Source organism: Geospiza fortis, unplaced genomic scaffold (genome assembly GCF_000277835.1).
Source record: "Geospiza fortis unplaced genomic scaffold, GeoFor_1.0 scaffold229, whole genome shotgun sequence".
NCBI classification, from domain to species: domain Eukaryota; kingdom Metazoa; phylum Chordata; class Aves; order Passeriformes; family Thraupidae; genus Geospiza; species Geospiza fortis.
The window spans coordinates 373,997-390,673 of record NW_005054357.1 but is presented as its reverse complement, the minus strand read 5'-3'; the positions used below and the strand labels follow the sequence as shown (position 1 = coordinate 390,673).

The 16,677-nt window shown below is 37.9% G+C and overlaps 1 long non-coding RNA gene across 1 annotated transcript in view; it reads left to right on the top strand.

The window, feature by feature from the left end:
* The first annotated feature begins 1,161 nt into the window (after positions 1-1,161).
* Positions 1,162-16,677, top strand: part of LOC102033056 — a 52,842-nt gene continuing 37,326 nt past the window's right edge. Inside the window, exon 1 of the long non-coding RNA XR_265384.1 lies at positions 1,162-1,304. This is a non-coding gene — a long non-coding RNA (uncharacterized LOC102033056). The remainder of the gene's footprint in view (positions 1,305-16,677) is intronic.

The following is a 16,677-nucleotide window of genomic DNA, read 5'->3' as shown; positions in this document are numbered from 1 at the left end:
GATCTGCAGGGCTTCTCTCAGAGCAGTTGGGGGCTCAGATGGCTCCCTGTGCACTCAGTTATGATATTTAACATTTGTGTTAATGGTTCCTAACTTAAATGCTGGCAAAAAAGCCATAGAAATCCCACTTAAGCATCTCAGTAGTGCTTCTTAGTGAAGAAAATCTCTTCAAGAAACAATAGATACTACTAGAGTTACTCATGCTTGAAAAATATTGCAGCCTGATTGTTAGAAAGCCCTAGGGGTAAAAACGGTGACTCCATCCTAGCAGCTGTGGGGAGGGAATGAAGGATGTTTTGTGTTGTCTCCTCATTGGAAGGTAAGTTCTGCAGGGTTCAAAACCCTCTGCTTTGCGGGGGTGGGTCAAGGAGTACCTCATCAGTTTCTGCTAAGTGTCCTCTGCCTGTCTTGCACAGGGTGGGTGGTTAGACAATAGCTGACTGGCTGACAGTAGCAGATGTGATGCAAGCTTCAGTGTGCAAGGAAGCAGAGTTCAAATTCCTTTTGTGTCTATAAATACAGAGCTTCTGTGAAAGTCTGTGAATAGAACTGGGGCCTAATGCATGAGGACCCTTGAGGGAAGAGATGTGATGACAAAACACCCATCTGGGAACAATTGTTTTCACTCATCTATTCTAAGAATGGTTTCAAATCTTTAGTAAATGTAATCCATCTGCAAAAGCCACATTGCTTGGAACAAACAGGTGAGACATGTAGCCGTTGGTAACTTTGCTCTGCTAATGACATATTACACCTGGCTGCAGTTGCATAAGTACTTTACACAACTTTTTAATTTACTCAACACACCTCTCAGCTCACCCAGCTGTGCAGGAGCTGTCATTAAAAACTTTCAAGCTGTATTCAAAGTTCATCACTGCTTTAGAGGATCACCCTTCCAAGGTAAGAAATCTTCACAAAGGTTATTGTCATGACCAAAGTCACATACTGCCTAGAGTATATTTTCCTTTTTATTCTGAATATCTTGGATGGAAAATGTGAAATGAAATTAGTGCAGTAAGGACTTCTCAAGTGAGACCAGGTGCAGTGGTTAGAGCTGAATCAGTGACTGATGGTCAGCCTAAACTAGATTCACCTGAATCTGATTTCTCATCTGCTTTATATCCCATCCCACCACCCATTTTCTCTTTTATCCTCCATCCGTTCAGTATCTTACTAGCTGTTTGGTGTTTTCTTGCCAGCTTTAAAAGCTGATTTAGGCAGGCATGTGCTAAAGTCGTTTTAAAAAGATTTTAGTACTGGATGTTTCCTGTGGTCAGAGAACTACAAAGCTTCAACAAGCTGTGGTAAGGCTTTATTTTTGCTTTCTGTTGAACCACTTGGAACTGTTTTGCGTGTGTTCTGTGGCTGTCTCTAGCAAAGTAAAAAAATTCTGGCTGTATTCTTTTTCTGGATTTTGTATCTTATGTTATATAGCAGAGTTAAGTACTTATTAACAACATCCTACGACAAGAAAAATGTTAAACATACAGTAAAGTTTTGTTACTGCTCTGTGCTAGGGAGAAAAGCTTTATTTGAAGTTGTGCATTTGAGTCTCTCATGAAAGATGATTTTGGTCATTTTGGATAGTGAATTACCTATACATGTGGGCATGTTCTGGTTCTTAGTCTGGAACCTCTGAGATGACTAAATGTCAGCTGTTTTCCCTGGAGACCATGAACAAATACAAGTTTAGTTCTCTGGGGCACAAGGTTTGGTTATTAGTGTCCATGCACCAAATTCCCTGATTCCTAATTTGGTGTTACCTATTGTGCTATTAAAATAAAATAAAACAAAACTGCTATTCGTCTTTTTCTATCTGTTATTTAGAGATTAGTATTACTTTTATTGCAGTTCCCCAAATGATCTTATTCAGGTGTATGAATAAAGCAGAAATTTTCAATTCCAATAGACAAATGTACATTATGGAGGTAAAATTTTAATTTTTAGGAAGCCTTGCACTTTTTTTTGTGTGTAGCTTTTGTTTTTGTTGCTTATTTTTTAATTCAAAGACATATGTTGACTGAAGAGGTGGCTTTCTGTGGGGAAAATAAAAGACATTTACATATATCTATATCTGTCAGTATGAAGGAAAGAATTTAAGGAAAGGCCTTGGTAACTAATGTTTCTCTAATGACAAATTACCAGTGCTTTTATTGGAAGGGAAAAGCCTCAAGATTTTGAACTACAGAAATAGCCATGCATGTAGGTGTTCCATTATCTGACAAACAGAAAATGTAATTTTAGCATTATAACTGCTTTTTCTGTATAATTTTTCAACCTCTGAATTGGGTTGACCTATAGCTTGTACTTGGAGTTTGAGACCCTTGAAGTATGGGCAATATCTTACATTTGAATGTCTGATTTGTTTGTAGTGATTGGATTTTATTTGGGGAAGCTCCAGACCTTAAATTAAAAGCTAAAAAATCAGTAGCTTTGTATATGTTTGTCATACATATTTGACTTAAAAGGTATCTTTTATTCTAGAGTGGGACTATTGCACCAATATTTAGAATATTGATTCTTTAGCTATTTCTATAACCTACACAACTGATTTCTCTGCCATTTTCAAATTCTTGTGATGTGGGGATGGTTAATAGTTAAATTATAAAAAAGAAACCACCCAAACCTGTAATCACTGTCACTTTCTAAAAGAACAAAATTATTTACTTTCCATTTCTTGCCTTCATTTTGTGAGAATGTATTCTGCACAGATGAATCCAATTTTCAGAATAGTGATCTTCCTGCAAGAAAATCTAATACAAGAGAGCAACATCAAACTGACAGGAAGATTGAATGGGTAATATATGCCCTCTCCTTTTTAATGTGGGGTATCTTTATGATACTGTGGCCTGTGGTCTACAACTTTGACCCACATCTTTCTTTTTAGTTAACCTCCATCAACTATTTAATATAGCTTCACATGTTTGTCATGTGAATCTGTAATTAATGCCATTCTATTCCCCATGTTAATGTGTTCACTGAAAATGATATAGAAGGAAGGGCACTTAGATCTACAGAGAATTAATTAGCATGTAATTTTCAGCATATCATCTAGTGTTAATTAGCAGTTAAACCATCTTCTAGTGCACGACCTGCTGATTTAAATACAGCATTCTGTTACAGTGGCCCTGGGGGATAATGTCTTGAAAGGGTATTCTCTTGAAAATGGAACTCTCTGTTTGTCTCTTTATTTCTTTGTGCCTTAACATCAGGTCTTTGTCAGCCCTTTCCCCCACACAAAAGCCCCTTCACTTAAGTGATCAGCAAGCAGCAATTTTGATATTAATCAGAAAAGATATAATGATAAATTTAAGCATGCCAAATCAATGTGGTGCCTGATGGAGGTGTGATAACTGTTGTTAAAGGAGGGTCACATCCTCCCTGATGGATCTCTAACTGCAGTAACTTCAGCTTTGCCATCTTTCTTTAAACACATAAAATTCTACCATGAGAAACTGTAATACTGGCTAGCTGAGGCATTCAGGAACTCTCTTTACATAGTTGTAATGTATCAGCTTATATTTCTTGTGAAAAAAACAAGTGCTATATTATATTTTAACTACCTAGCTTAATCTGCTTATGTTTTGCTATTCCTCTCTACTTAAGTTGTGAGTGATCCTTTAAATTCTTTATTTCATCAGTGTAAAAATATCTAAAGCTCTATTTTATTGAGCACTTCCATCACCCTGAATACCTCTATTATACTGCTTTTGAGGTCTTATTTCTCTAAGCAATCCAATTCCCTTGACCTCAGAAGAGTATTTATTCCTGGTATCCATGCTTTATATTATAAAGGCTTTACTCTGGTGTGTCATCAAAGCTGTTGCTGTGAAGTGGTGAGTTTTAGTACTGTGAAATTGAACTCTTTCATGGTGATAGAGAACAACTGACCCTAGTTCTTCAACTAGTTGATGATGGATTAGGAGATGAAACCAAGTGAGAAGTTTCTTGTGCTGCTGGTGGTTTTTTGGATGTGTGTGTGTTTTTTTGCTTGTTTTGTTTTGGTTGGATTCTTTTTTCTTAATATTTCCAAGGTCAAGTGTTACAGTGCAGGATGCTATTAAACTGGCAAAAAAATAGTCTCTTGAACAGAAGAGATGACTTATCCAGAAAATGTCCAACTTTTGAGTTTCTGGAATGAGAAGTCTCTTAATGACAAAAAAAGCAATCCCCTCAGTTGTCACCAGAATTGTGCAGATTCTCAATAGGAGTTATCAGATGGGCAATACATGAAAGACACCCAGAATATGTTTTAGGAGGCAGATGTTTCAGATGGTTGCAATGAAACTTCTGCCTAAATCAAAAATGGATTGTAGATCTGTTTATTGCCATTATGAAGTGCTTTTGAGGGCAGTTAGAAAAAAACTGTAGTTTTTGATTAAGTGGTAAGTAAGTTAGTGAACTCTTTAGATCAAAAATTTATTCTTCTTTGCAAATTATTGCATTGTCCAAGAGCTGATCTCAACTTCATCAGTGTATTCATTGTTCAGTTCTAAAATACTCTGTCACTATGGATTCATCAAGAATTTAGTGCAGGTAGCTAAACATTGCTTTTATTTGCTCTCCATGGGAAAGATTGAAACTGCATTTGATAGAATTAATTTCTGAATAAGCTACATTAAATCTGCACACCTACTTTTGTGTTATAAAACTGCTCAGCCAGACCAGTCTTTGCTATCAGTGGTAAGTCTAAGTACTGACATTTCCCTAACCTGTGACATGTTCAAACACTTTTCTCTCCTGCCGTCCTGAAGCAGCACTGGCTAGCGCTAGTACTCTGCTGGCTACTGAAACTGAGCTCAGAGTGTGGAAAGCATTTGCAAAGCATTGTGTGGCTCAGTCCTTAAACTCTTTCAGGTGATGTGTTTCTGGCCTGGCTGCTGGACTCCCTTTAGCTGATAAGGGTTGGGCCGGGAAGAGGCATCAGTGGGGGTTATCAGTGCTGAACTGTGCTGTGGGGCTGGAGGAGCTGTGTAGGGTGAATTGCTGGCAGAGTAGTGTTGTGGTTCTTTGGTCATTTATTTTTCCTCTGGCAGAATTTGGGATATCGTTGTTTTCAGACATGGCAAAGGAACAGAACTGTTTCCTTTTCACTGTGTTTATTAAACTTGAGCATTTCAGATTCTGAATTTGCAAATTTTTTTTTCCTGATTACTGGGAAGAAAATCTTGGTCCTACAAATTAAATTAAATACACAACCTTCAAAACACTTTTGTGTGTATTTAAAATGTTTTAAAATGCTCTAAAATTACTGTGTATTCAAGACAGTGATGGGCAATATCTGAGGCTGAGAGAGAATATTCTTACTCTAGTAAGTCTCTCTTCGAAAATCAGAGGTAGGGAGTGCCTACTGAAAATATTAAATGATCAAGCCCCATCTGTATTTTATATACAATGAAGTAACACCAATGTTAGAATGTTCCAGTTTGTTCAAATAACCTGTGCTACTTCCTTAGCACAGAATTAGCTCTCATTTCCAGACCCTAATGGATTTGTTGAAATCTATTCTGATTATGACGCCCATCCAAAAAAGTTTGGGCTGAAGCTTACGAAGCTTGTTCCTTCATTGTATTTCCCACTTTTTTTCTCTGCAAAAATTTCCTGTAACTACTTCTCTAGAGCCTATTACAAACCCTCTGATTGCAAAATCTTGAGTTCCCACTGTCAGCACTGTTTCAATTCCCAGTTTCTAGGTCACATTAAAATACTATGGAAGTAGATTTTATTCATCTTTCCCTGTTTAAATGTCTCATTTATGGGCTCCTGGCATGGCATTCACACTGAAAAGTGTTACTGCTTGTATGAGTAAGTGGCACAAACAGACTTTGCAGAAGCCTGTAAGCTGTAATTTGCTGGATGATGAAAAGGGGACATAGGGTAAGGTTGGTCCAATACAGTCTCTTTATCACCAAAGGCTGAAGTGTTGAGAGGGGGAAAAGGAGATTGTTCCAAAGAAATCTTCTTTGTTGGCTGCCTAATGATCCATAAATGTTTTGTTTGCTGAAATTGAAGATTGAGGTTTTTAACACTTGCATGTTCCTTGTGTCAGCAGGGGCCATGATGGATCTCTTGGCCTAAATAGGAATGAATTAGGTTATTTGCTTAGACTGCTGTTGTAACTCTACTTCTTGTGCAACATTTCTGATTAGTTCCTAAGTCGATGCCTATAACCAAACTAGAGCTTTCAGAAAGAATTGAAATTTGAGCATTGCCTGCAGGCTTATGAAAAATCAAAAATTTCCAGCAAATTGTCATGTAACAGTCCTGTGAAGATGCAGCTCAGCAGCTTGAGCCATCTTCTAGTCTAATAAAATCCCAATATAAGATCAATTATTTATTGCTGCAAATTTTTTATTATTGTTATATTTATGTTACTATAAAAGTAATTTATGATACTGTATAAAGATAAGGCAAATTCTGGAGAACATGATGAAAATTAAAATATGTTCCAGAGAACATATGAAAATTAATTTTTTTTAATTGGTGTGTAATAAAGCCTGTAATTATTTGCCTAACTGGAACATAAAACCTAGGCTTTTAAAAACTATGTTTACATATTTTTTTTCCTGCAGTAGAAAAAACACTGCCTATGGCAGAAGGTGCTATTTGAAATGTTTAGGCGCTGTGGAAGGATGCAAGAATGGAGCTGTGACTCTTGAAACTCACGTCAAGAGCAAACAACAGTAGCTGGGGCAAGCTGTGCCCAAGAGGCTGCGGGGTAGGACTGGGACAAGCCCTGCCAGGGACCTGTGATTGGGATGGTCCTTGTGAGTCAAACGCTGCTGTGAAAGCCAGGCAAGCCCTGCCATATGAACTTGCTTCTGATGCCAGGGCTGGTGCTGTTGTTCTGTAGTGCCTGAACACGGTTTCCCAAAATGGTTGTTGTGTTCCCACTCTCTTCTGTACCAGAGAACATTGGCTCAGCAGCTGATTGACAAATGTAAAACTCCTAATCTTGATTTGAAGTCTGCACCTTTTAGATTTGTTTGTGATATTTCTAGTTTAAATTGGCATTGGTGTGAGAAGCTGCATCTACAATGAAGAAAACACTTCTATTTCTGGTCTGTTTCACACAGACAGCCTGAAAGGCTTCCGCTCGGATGGAAACAGGTCACATTTCATCCCAAAGCAATTGAAATGACAGCTACAAATTCTGTAAAAAGCTTATAACAAGTCTTCTGACAGATACTCAAATAAGGAGTATTGGAGACCAGCAATAGAATGTTCATAATGGCCCTCATTGTACAAATCCTGGTCAGGTACAAATTCTACCAAGCTTACTGATCCTAGAAAATACTTTAATGAATAAGTAGTCCAATTGCAATTCAAAATAAGGTATCGAAATAAGGGAGGAAGGAAAGCAATGTCTTTCTTGGCCTCTCAAAATTCTCACCTGTTTCTGTGTCATTAATATATTCCAGGAGTGGCATATATTCCTCTATATGAGACACACTTGTTTTTTCCTTAACTGCTTTGAACACCTGCAGATTATTCCTTGAATCTCAATTTACTGTGAGCAGATTTTGAATGTCTGGAGTGTCTGGGACTGGTGCTGGAACTGTAGAAGAGAAATTATGTTAGAGCAAGTAAGATGATTGCCCACATTGCAGGCAATGTCAGTATTAAGGAACCAGTGAAAAAATGGTGTGTTTTGCTCTCCAGAAAATCCCTCACTGAGAACAAAACTGCCAACATGCTTATGATGCTCTCCAAAAACCAAAACACCAGCCTAAAAGTGTTTGAAGTGATCTCCACATAGTTAAGAAGATTTCTGAATTCAAATCCTTTAAAGAATGATGTACTCAGCTGTTTTAGTGCGAGCAGAAACATTAGTTGCAATTTAGGTTCTGAGGAAGAAAATTATCTACTTTCTGTTCTGTCTTAAGGTGCCTTGGATTCTTAATCACTTGGTGCTGGGACCAATGTAGTGTTCAATTAGTGCACTCAGTGCCTGTTATTAACCTGTTTTTCTCAGAGTAGTAACACTGTCTTTCCACTTGGGTACATGTGTACTTGGAGTAAATGCACACAAGGCAATCAAAACTACGTGTGAGCTTGTAGGGGCAAAATTTGGCGTTCATAGTTTAAACGGTGACACAACACGGACTAAATGTAGTAAAGTGGGAAAAGTTCTTTTTCCAGAAGACCTTAGATGAGGTTAGTGGCACTTAAATAATACCATGGAAAATTCATTCTTTTCAGCAAGTCCCAGTCTGTCAGGAGGCTGACAATCTGATAGGTTTAATCTCTGGGGGTCTAAAATGAGACTGGGCAGCTGTGGTTCATGGATCACCAATAGTGCACGGTGGTCCATGTGTTATAAGGGATTAGGGAAGAATCCATTTATCTTCAGGCAACTATGCTTTTCTAGTTGTTTTAAGGACTTACAGAACCTTCAGAAATAATTATTTTTCCTCTTCCTGATGGAAATAAAGATATCAAGCACTTGCCTGTCCTGCACTGCAATGTCTTTCTTTTCTCCTACTTTTTGCAGGAAATTTGACATTTGACTCTTCTGAAATGGAAAGAAGGGAAGTGAGGCTGCAAAGGCCAACCTTGAATCTCAAAATGACCAGGGAAGTTTGAAGTTGCTTCTAAGAGAGGAAGATATGGGACTCAGAATCCTCAGCAGTCAGGAAAAAGTAAATATTACAATTTCATAGACATAGCCAAGCACAGTGGAATTCATTTTATCTTTTCTCCTTAGAACTGTCCTACTTTGATGCTGCAGAAGGATGGTCACACAAGGGAACATGTTGTCTTGTGGGTGAGAGTTTGAGAGCGCTGCTGGCCAGGAGAGGAGATGTGCTCTAAGAAGTGGCCTGAATATGTAGTCTAAAATCTTCTTTTAAATACCATAATATCCCCAGGGCATTAACACTGACTAGCAAAGAAGTCACTAAATTATTACAGTTTCCAGTTGTGTTGTTTAAGCATGTAACCTGATTCTCCTTACTCAATATTGACATTTGATTCCAGAACTTTGGTCTTAACTTTGCTGATTGGGACTCAGATATTTTCCCATGACTTCTAATAATGCTTTCTTTGGTCTTGAGAGGTCTTAAATAAAAAATAATTAATTTAACACAGATTTTTTTTTTCTAAGGTCTTGCAGCTCTAATAAGAAGGTATTGCAAAACCTCTATGTTAAAATTTAAATATCAGGGAAGAAAAGGTGGGCAGGAGGCAATAAGAAAAAAAGCACAATGGAGGATAAAAAAAGGGGGAGATAATGGTCTATAAGCTTTTTGTGGCAAGGAAGGATTCCTTGTGCAGAACAGCACACTAGTGGGCCTAATTAGTGCCGGTTACTTGCCACTTAAGGCTTGTTCTGAAACTGCTGGTAAGAAGCAAAGAGAAAATGAAAGGAAGAAAGAAATTCTAGAAGGGGAATGCAGAAAACACAGCACTAATACCTCCCTTGAGATTCCAGCTTTCGACTATAGGAACTTGGAAGTAGAGGCTCCTACAGCTTCATGATGACTGGCTGTAAACTGGGGACACAATAATGCTGGGATAGGGAAGGGGAGAATATATTTACCTTTCTTTGTGAGATTTGTCCCATGGTAGCCTCATCATGGGTTTATTATGGGGTGATATAAGCTGTGGGAGCTGGTGACAGGCTTCAAGAGGACATGTCAATGTGTGAGTGTTGCTGAGGCCAAGAAGGAAAATAGAATGGAACCTGGTTTCTCTGGCTTGTGGAAGTACAGAATCAAAATAGAATAGGAAGTACCTGAAATAGAGCAGCTGTTCAGCTAAGCGTTGTTTTAATGCAAAACTAATCCCTTTTTAATTTTTTTTTTCTAAATGATTATTAAGATCTTAGCAATATTTATAACAATACAAATAACTTTCCTGGACATTGTTTTATAGACAGATTTATTTTTACATGGTTGTTTATTTGCCATCCGAATTGTTGCTGTGATACTATCTAGTATCACGTTATCTGGTGTGAGAGAGTAGTCTCATCTGTCTGAAAAATGGAGCTGATATGTAAACTGTGTACATCAAGGACATTTATCTAGTGAGTGTCATGTCATATACACACAGAGAACGAATTTCAGAAATGGGCTTTTTTTTTGGAAAAAATATCTAAACTTACCTTTTAAAATCATGAGTGACCCCTATTCAAACCTGTAGTTGTGTGCTGGGGCTTGTATCCACTAGTGGCATCCAGAGTGAACACTGATGCTTCAGCACTTGTCCATCACTGCAGTTCCTCCCCACAGACCCCTTGGAGAAGGAGCTGCTGCTTTGGGAACTGCAGAAGGGATCAGTAGCATGGCACTGCTGCCTTGGGGGCTGCTCATGTTTCATGTGCTGGACCGGAACATGCTCTGTTAACCTTTGGCCTAAAGGTAATCCATGTTTTACACAAGTTAAGATATTTATGATCTTTTAGTAGCCTCATTCACATTAAAGACCTATAATTTTGCTCTGATTCCAATGCAATATATACTGGTATTAGGGATTTGCTTTTCTTTGTTTTGGCAGGACATAAGGATACAGGTATGAGAGAATTGATTATATTCCATACTATGCATTTGGAGATAGAGCCAGTAATAAGCTAGTTAGCAGTTTCACATAATCTCATTGGCTTCAGCAGCTTTATCCTTTTCTTGCACTATAAATGAAAAAGACTCAGTCCATTAACATTTAAATTGGAGATAGAGATTCCTGATGTAAACCGTTTGCATTGACATTAATAGTGGGCACAGCCCATTAGTGTGAGCTCATATTAGCAACATCTTAATAATCATGGCAGAGCTTTTTTTAAAGTTATGGGAATTTCGCTGTAGCATATAATTAAATGTGTATGGAATTTTTATTGTTTATAATTAAGATGCATGATCTTTGTTTATTATGGCATTAGAAAGTACTATAATAGCTCTGAAAAGTGCTGGTTGTCATGTGGTACTCCTTAATTATGGAAAAATACTATAACACTTCAGGTTGGGCTGATTAAAGCAATTAGCACAAAATTATAATTGGATGCTATTAAAGTATGTAAAAATATTTACAAGCCTCCTCATAACTATGGGAATTGGGACCTAAATGTTTTTCTTCTTAAGAAGATGCAATTTTATGTTTTTCCTGTTGCTATACAAGAAAAAAATCTCCACAAATCTATTAGCTACTTATTGGGCAATGTTACCAGGTTCCTATGTGTGTGCATGTATTTAAAGCTATTTTCAAATGCTTTAAAATCTGAAACTATGCATGTTGATCTTATCCATAAAAGCATTATCATCTCTATTCTTCTAACCAATACTTAAGCAGTGTAGAAATTGGATCCTTCTTTTCTTAACAGATCTAAAGTTCATGTTCCTCTACCTAGACTATGATAAGATTTTCTCCTGTCCCATTGCCTTCACTTAGGAAACACTGATTTTTACTTCAGTTTTTGGTGCAATATTTTGTGGCACATTAATATTTTCCTCTTGCTTTTTACATGGGCAAATATGGGACATCTCTGTCATCCTTTCTTGTTTTGATGGTTTGGGTTCTGTGTGGATCCCAGAGGTATTCATCATTTTAGGGTAGCTGAAACGAGAAACATCAGCAACTGAAATATGCAGATCAAGAGGCTGGAGGGAATAAGGCCCTAAATATTTTTAATTGAAATTATTCTGTCATCTTCTGGCTTTTGGGTCTTTGGAGTGCACTGCAGTGAAGCTTCTCTTCACAATCATACACAAAAGGAACTCAAGTACTTAAAAATAAGAAATAAAAGAAACTTATTGGTAGTACAGGGATAGCTGTTTCTCTCTGAGCTGTTACCTCTTGGAAATAGTTTCTTATTGCTTGCACAGTAATCTCTCCAGTTCCTTCTTGAACCTGCTGTTCCTGGGAAGTGGGCAGATGTGATGATAACAGATTCTGTAAGCAACAATTAGTGGGGAAATGTCATCTGTTTTAATCAAATTGTAACTTTTTGGTCTCAAAATCTTTTTCTGCTTCTGTACATAATGCACTGAAATATTTCAGTCCATTTTACTTTTTCCTAAAAGAAACTCTGAGACATTTCTGCCTCATATCTGCCTCAGTAAGGAAAGTGGAACGATATTGTTTCAGCTGGGAGATGTCCTATTTGTTATGATAATAGATTGTGTTCTCAGTGTTTTTGTTTTGTTACTCTCACCAACTCTGACTATTTGTGTAGTGATGAGAGTTCTCTGGCAAATGATGAGATGTGATATTTCCCTCAGCCAGGGAAGTGCTCCCTAAAACTGTATTAAAATATGTCTTTCTTCAATGTTCCATGTCAGTGCCTTGCTTATCTCTATATGTGTACCTTTTTTCTACTAATTTTCTGTTCTCCACTTAAAACTGGGGAGTCTGAGTTTTCACCACAAACAGGTGCCAGCCATCTCCATATGCTATACAAACAATTTAATCTGAATACAGCTTAGTGGTTCTGGTGAGTTGTTGCAGATGTTTTTGTTTGTTTGTTTTAATTTAAATAATAGAAATCCAAATAATGAGGTTAAACCAAAATTCTTTCTGTGTTGCCACATTGTAAAGGAATGTGCAGGTTATGTAGATGTCATCATTTGTCATCATTTGTTGTCATTTATTAATGACAAGTAACACATGGGTGGTCCCAGTGATTACACTTCAGTTTGGACTGTTAGGATGCTGACAACTAAATATTTCCTTTTCCTTGCTTAATTGATAGTATACATTCTTTCAAATGAGGTACTCTACCCACCAGAATTTTAGTGAGAAACTGCTCTATACACCCATTTTTATACTTTGGTATAGAAATTTTAACTTTTCCCCAGACACTGGCTTGTTTTATTTTTCTTTCATTTTGATAGAAGTTTGGACTACTGCTTTTTTATTAAATAGAATAAAAATTAAAAAAAATACAGCTATCATTGCAGGTGATAATGAAATTGGGGTTCTTTTGCATGTCAAGAAAAGAATGCTATAATGGTATTTTACTTTGTAGCTACAGCAGTTACGTGCTGTAATGTCTAGACGCTCCTCTCACTTACTCATAGATTTGTTGTTTAAATTAATGTAAAATAAGCCCTGATCAGATTTTTGGGTGAAGTACAAAACAGCTGAGACAGATGATGTTCAGCTGTCTAATTGCCTAAATTTAATTTTTTAATTCTTACATTCAGTGGCAAATCTGTCAAGACACAAAAACTTGTCCCCTTCTGCCTCTCTCAGATGCTCAGGTTTTGGTCCCAGATAAAATAATTAGCAGTATCACAATGAGAGCAGAATTCGGTGACCACTGTTATTTCATGGTTTCAGCAGCTCTGTCTCACTGGGAGTGCTTTGAATTTTTCACTCAACTTAGCAAGATGGTCTTTGATACACTTTTCATTATTAAGCTAATAGGAAGGCTCATGGAGGACTTTAAAATGGATTCAAGTGTGAAATCAGTAGGTAATATACATAATGAGGCCATTGCTACAGCTGTGCTGCTTGGTAGAGTTAAGCTACAACGAAACTTGAAATTGGCTTTGGCTTGAGTTAGACCTGAATCTGTGAACAGCAGAGGTATTGGGAATATCAGGCAAACAATCTGAAATTTCTTTATCAGCCTAAGTTGTCTATGGGTAAGTGATCTTGCACAGCTGATTTGAGGGAAGGGGAAATAACCCTCCTTTTTCCTTATTTTTCATGAGCAATATGGCAACAAAACCTCCTTGTGTATTTCTCCCATCTATCCTCTGAAGTTCTGACTATAAACTGGTTTCTTTCCCTTACCTGCTTGTGGATTTCAGGCTTCCTTTCCTATCTAAACTATCACAAGTCTTCTCATGGTAATACAATGGTAAGGAATGGTTCTGTCTGAAAATACTGAGTGGGTCTCACCTTGCAAACACCTCAGTGTTTTCAGATCTTGCTGTGGTTTTCAAACACTTGCTGGTATAACAAGGCCTGTCTGTGCATTTCTATAATTGTAAAGCCATAAAATGGTGCCCAGCCTTGTGAAAAGATGGATGTTCTTGTGGTTAAGACTAGTGGGAGGAGAACAGAGGGAGGAAATTAAGACTTGGTTCTTCTCTCTCTGTCACATACTTTTCATGCTTTATAGCATGTCACTTAGTCTCTGTATGTCTCTGTAGGGATCTCGTAACTACTTGTACCTGGAGGGATAATAGCTCTTCTTCTCTCTTCTTATCCATCCCATTGTTTTGGTTTGTGAACTCTTACTAGTAAAATACTGTTTTTTACAGTGTGTGTGCAATGAGATGATATCTATATTGTTTCCTTCAAGCTGTGCTATAAATATTTTTGAGAATTGTCTGTCAGAATATTTTAAAAACCAAAAAAATCATATTTTTAGGAATACAATGCTCCCATGCTTCTATTGTTTTGGAGTGGGTTTTTTTTGGTTGGTTTGTGGTTTTTTGGGTTTGGCTTGTGGGTTTTTTTTATGGCCCACAAAGAAAGCACAGCCAGCATTTTCTGAAATAGCCTGTGGTTTTCCTCTCTGCATGAATTGCTATACTGTATCTTGTAGTTGTGTTCTACCTACCATGAGAGTGAGACAAACTGGGAATCCAAAGGAGCTGGTCTTCAACATTCTCATGAGGGGAAGTGGAAGAGCAAATGCTGATCTTGTCACTCTTGTGACCAGTGACAAGACTCAAGGAAATGATGTGGAGCTGAGCTGGGGGAGGTTTAGGTCAGATATCAGGAAAATGTTCTTTACCCAGAGGATGGTTGGGCATGGAACAGGCTCCCCAGGGAAATGGTCACAGCACCAAGGCCAGAGTTCAACAAGAGTGTTTGGACAATGTTCTTGGGCACAGGGTGTGATTGTGGGGGTGTCCTGTACAGGGCCGGAGGTTGGACTTGATGATCCTGATGAATCCCTTCCAAGTCAGCATATTTTATGGTTCTGTGAATAAAGGGATCAAGAGGAAGAACAACAATTCTAGTGACTGTACCGTAAATTTTTTCTGATCAGGAATTAATGTTTCTAATCCTAGCTTCTTGAAGGGTTTAATTTGAATATGTTTTGTTTATTATAAATGTACAGGAACTTTATCATCTGTGAAACAGGCAAATTGTTATTGAACTTATATGTTGAATTTAAACAAGAGGTGATAGAGAGATTTCAAGGGGGACAAAAGTTCAAATTTAGGTCCTGAGTTTTTTGTTTTGGGAGGTTTTTCTGGCAGGTGCTGTTTGGTATGTTTAGTGCAGTAGGCATGGACGGTGTGATGTTGTAAGAACACAGCTATTCCTGGTCACACTTACAGACTTGAAGAAGTAACACACATATAATAAAGAGAATCTGTGCCTGAGGAAAGGCAAGTGATTATGCAGTTGTGAAAATTAACATTAGCCTGAACTTCTTGCAAACAATCTGGGAGACCCAGTAAAATAAAGTGTAGTTTCTGTGGTGCTGCCTGAGCTCATGCAAAGCACTTTGTGGTTATTTATTTGTGTATAATGAAAGCTCATTCTCTCATGGAAATGAAAGTACCATGGCCTCTAAAGGACAGGAAGAAGGCATCCTTAAGAATAAAGATGGAGAGAAAGTGGAAGAGGGAGACTCAAGATTCTTAAAGTAGCTTTTTTAGTTTTGGGGCATCTCACAGTGGAATATCCAGTGAAGCCTAAGAGGTAGAAGACTAATCAGTCTTTCTTGAACCAGTGAGCTTTTTCGTTTATATCTGTTACTCCAGAAAACAGCCAAAATCTCTAAGCCTTCTTTCTGACAGAAGCAGATGAATCCAGGAAATTATAATTCTGTAATGTAGGTAGAAATTGGGAAACCAGCTTTTAACAAAGTACAGAAAAAAAATATGTGCTTGAAACTTCAATAACTAAAAGTGGTTAGAGAAATCTGGAACTCGGACTCCCCTTACCTAGCACAAATTTTTGACAATTGGCCACACAGAATTTTTAACATTATTTTAAATGCCCTGAAATATTTAATGAAATGTTTTTAGTTTTAAGGATAGGAGCATATTCCAGCACTCTTGAACAGAAAGTTGCAATGCCAGAAATCCCCTAAGGAAGTCTGTTTCTGCTATGAGATCCTGGGCAGGGTGACTTGAATAAAATTGTGAATGCTTCAGGGCTCATCCAAATTGAGCGAACTCTGAACCTTAGAGATTCACACACCAGCAGTTTCTTTGATGTGAAAGAGTTTGTGAGGCAAATCCAGGAAAATTTATTGTCTATCAAAGATTTTTGCCAGTGCCCAGCTGTGGGACAATGCCTGGCACTGGTGTGGGAGCAAGGCATGGGATAGGATGCCTTCTGCTCTGATGTGGGGCACAGCTACTGCTGAGCAAAAAGAATAAGACTGGACCACAAGTCATGACAGTTCAAAGCGTTATAGGGTTTGAGCTAATTCCCAATCCTCTTTGTTCTTTTTACCATAGGAGAAAAGGAGCCAGGACAGGCAGGTGATTACCTTTGGTTGTTGTTGCTGTACCACAGTTAGAAAGACAAATGTGGCTGATTTGTTTAATTTTTGTCTTAACTGTAACAAGACAGGTTAATCAGTGCAGTGTTTCCTAGTGCTCACAGCTGCCCCAGCACACCAGCTGTCCTCCTGCAGGGAGGCAGCTGGTCCTGCCTTGGTGATTTTATTGCAAACCTCCTCATTGCCCTGCACCTCTGAAGGGGCAGCTCCATTTAGTTTTAACCCATTCTTCTTCTCCTAGCTTTAGATTGCTAAAAATTAGG